Below are 3,917 nucleotides of genomic sequence, written 5' to 3' on the forward strand. Positions count from 1 at the left end.
AATAGCATTCTAAGAATCTAAATATCACTTGGGTCTTTTGAAATGCTTTATTACTATTTTTTGACTATGCATCTATAAAATAATAGGGAGTAAAAAGGTATGTATTGAGGTCATATCATGTGTCAAGCCCTCATCATAAATTATTTCATTTAATTTAAAAAATCTGAGATCTAATATCTTTAGATACAGCTTATCCAAAGTTGTTCTTTATGGTCCAAATTAGTCTTTTAATAAGTCATTATTTTTTGTAAATTGTATTTTTATGCTTTGTCTACTATAATAGTAAAAAAAAGAGGCTGATGTAGAAATTAATAATGAAAGAAATCACCATCAGCCATTATCCTAGATAATGTCCTTAGATAACTATTTTAATATTTTGGTATATATATTCTATGCATAAAATACTTACAAAATTAACACCATGTTATATGTATGATTTTCTATCTTTCTTATAATTAGCATTATGTCACCAGCATTATTTTATGCAAAATGGTATTATTCTGTATGACATCAATCTATATGTTTGTCCTAACTCTTGATCAAGAATTAGTATCCAGTTGAAACTTGAAATACACCTTGTCCTTTATCTTCAGAACATGGAGCTGAGAAGGAAGATCCAAAATATATCTCTTCAAGTTAATTCTAATTTATATAGATGGATCTATTGTCAAACAAATCTATCTTCTTGAATGGGGTACACAGAGAGTACAAATCTTAGTATGTAACCATATTTAGAAACTAGAGAAGAGAATGGATAGTAATACCAATGGATCAGTGGCAGATCTTAATTTTTGTCTTCTAACCAACTATGTGAATATTGGTAATTTAAGAAAATGCTGAATCTAAACATCAGATATCTAAAATTCATTGATGTCTGAGATTTTATTTTAGATGATTGTGATTATGATGATTTTGAAAGCATGTAAGTGATACACATTTATTATAAGAAAATGAAAACATGAAAGTTTTGAAATAATTTTGGGGTTGAAAGGATTAAATTAATCTCCTGCCTTCTGTGCAATTATCCAAAAACCTTTTTTAATACATTTTTTATTTTCTTCTAATAAGATGCTCATATTCTTTGATACTCACTAGAGTTTTCATTCCTTCTAGAATTGGAAAATTAAAAGTAAAATTGGGGCGCCTGGGTGGCTCAGTTGGTTAAGCGACTGCCTTCGGCTCAGGTCATGATCCTGGAGTCCCGGGATTGAGTCCTGCATTGGGCTCCCTGCTCAGCAGGGAGTCTGCTTCTCCCTCTCCCGCTCCCCCCTCTGTGCTCTTTCTCTCTCTCACTCTCTCTCTCAAATAAATAAATAAAATCTTTAAAAAAAATTAAAAAATAAAAAGTAAAACTGGAAAATTAAAAAAAAATCAGTATACAAAAAATAAATGCTAGCAAATAATTCCTATCTACTTACTACTACACTAGACCAAGTAGGTGGTTACTTTATTATCATTGGTCCCTAGCATTAAGTCAAATTGAAGGGCCCACAATTTGCACTCCTGCCATTCCTAAAAATATATCTTCAGCAACCATGTGGTTCTCAGAGACAAGTCCCTCACTACCATTCTGTATTACTTCTACTTGGTCCCAGTTTGTCCACTGTCATGTCTCCAGAGTGCAGATTCTTGGTTCTCTATCCTGGGCTATAACCTCTGCTTTGCCTCCTTTGGATTTGCTGTCATCCTGACTCTCCCTAGAGATTTGTGTATCTGACTGGGAGTTTTCTATTAGCCAAATGTCATGTCTTTCCTTGTCTTAGTGGAGGCTTCTCTGAGAAGAGTTAGTCCTTCGGATCCCATCCTTGCAGCAGCTACCACATACTCTTCATGAAAGATTTGAGGGAAATATTATGAATCCCCCATGTAGATCAATATTTATTGATTGCATTTATAATGATTATATTTATAATATAAAACATATTGATTATATATAAAATCAATGAAAATATTTCTTTTTTCTATTTATTTTGGTTAGCCGTTGGTGAGGTTCATTATTTTCTTTCTACACTTACACTTAAAGTCCTCTGACATTACATAGCAGCAACACTTTGCCTTGCACAGATCATAATGTCATGACTTCCCAAGTATAATCCTCCCAAGGCACAATTTGCCAGAAGAAATGTATCTACTAATCTCCTTCCTAATTAATTATAACTTTCAGTTCAGCTCCTGATGTCCTTAAGGAACTTTGATTTTGTTCTATGGAACTCTCCTCTTATGGCTTATGATGAATATCCTTATTCTTCTTCAAAGTGGCCTTTTAAAGTCTCACTATATGACCTCCATGACAAGGTGACATGGTGCAGAAGGGATGTTACTCTGGATCCGCATGAATGCACAGCAGAGCCTGACAGACTGGCTCTTCCTCAACATCCTCCCCTACTCAGTCCAGCCCAGGGGAGGCACAAAGGTGACATCAGACATCATCTTGCCTGGACACATTTGTGATGATGAAAATAGCCAATAACATTTTTGGACACTTGAGAATAAGTTTCCAGAAGGTGCCTCATTTCTGAGATTAGAGATTTCTCTCTCTTGCAGATACCATGGTCCTTGGGAGCATAGCATCTCTGTCCTTGAAGTATTTCAACCATCTGCCAGTTTTGCTACAGACCCTACCAAAAGATGTTGAGAGGACCCTTTCTATGCAATGCTTCCCACCTTGGGGCCTTGGGAATTGAAAGTGGATGTTAATATGCTGCAAAAAAAGTGGTCATTAAAAATGTCCCAAGACATATATAGCTTTTTAGTCATGATTGTTAAACTCGGTATTTTGGCCCTTTTCCAACTTGAGTAATTATATTTTGCCAAGCCCAAGCTCTTTAAACTTTTGTTTTGTTTTGTTTTTAAATTGAGGATGTATCCTTCCTCTTAAAACTTACTCAAGAGTTTATTCATTTTAGCAAGGCAGGTGGGACATGGTATCCCAAGTAATCCCCACCTGTGATTGGTGAAGCAGCCAACATTCTGAGAAGAGAGCCCTTTCTTGAGCATGATAGTGGGGCTTTGAAGGAGGAGTTATTCTACAAAATTCATTTAGGTACATTTGTCAGTCATTACCTGATGTTGGTAATGCCAACAAGAATCAAAGTTTTGAGAATAAAATGAGGACATCTTTAACATGAAGAAAAATTATACTACTTCATATAGTAGATGAATACCAGAATGACGAATTCTGTAATATAGCTGCACGGTAGAAACGTAAACCATAGCTTCCTCCCAAATGCTTGTCACAGATTACATTTCACAAGTTAAGTGGAATTTGTCCATTTGTGTGTGTCCGTCACAGTGTCAATAGGGTCTCATTTACATAAAGCCTTAAGAGGCCTTGTCATAATATACTTTTTTACTGGTACTAACATTTGTTTTGGGAGATTGAATGACCTATAGATTGGCTAGATTACCTGTATAACAACCTTCCTTTTTCTTTTTCTTCCACTATCAGTTCCTTCTTCAAATTGATAAACTTCATAATAATAATGATAACAACACTTTTAATACCATTGGTTTGGCAGTTATTGTATTCTAGCACTGACCCAGAAATATTAAATATATTACCTCATTTGATCCACACAGAAAACCTTTTTCAATAATCACTGTTGTTCTGATTCTATAATGAGAGAAACAAGCTTCAGAGGGTAAGTAAATTGCTCAAGATTCCCCAATTTCTAGGTGTTAGATCAAGATTTCAGAGTATATCTGTTTAACTCTAAAACCTGTGCTTGTAACTGCCATGATTCTTGCTTCTCTTCCAGAGCTAGGGGTATGGTTAGATAAGAGCATGATAAAGCCTAACAGACAAAGAAGAAGAAGAAGAAGAAAAAGAAGAAGAAGAAGAAGAAGAAGAAGAAGAAGAAGAAGAAGAAGAAGAAGAAGAAGAAGAAGAAGAAGAAGAAGAAGAAGAAGAAGAAGAA

This window comes from Neomonachus schauinslandi, chromosome 3, assembly GCF_002201575.2.
Source record: "Neomonachus schauinslandi chromosome 3, ASM220157v2, whole genome shotgun sequence".
Lineage (NCBI taxonomy): Eukaryota > Metazoa > Chordata > Mammalia > Carnivora > Phocidae > Neomonachus > Neomonachus schauinslandi.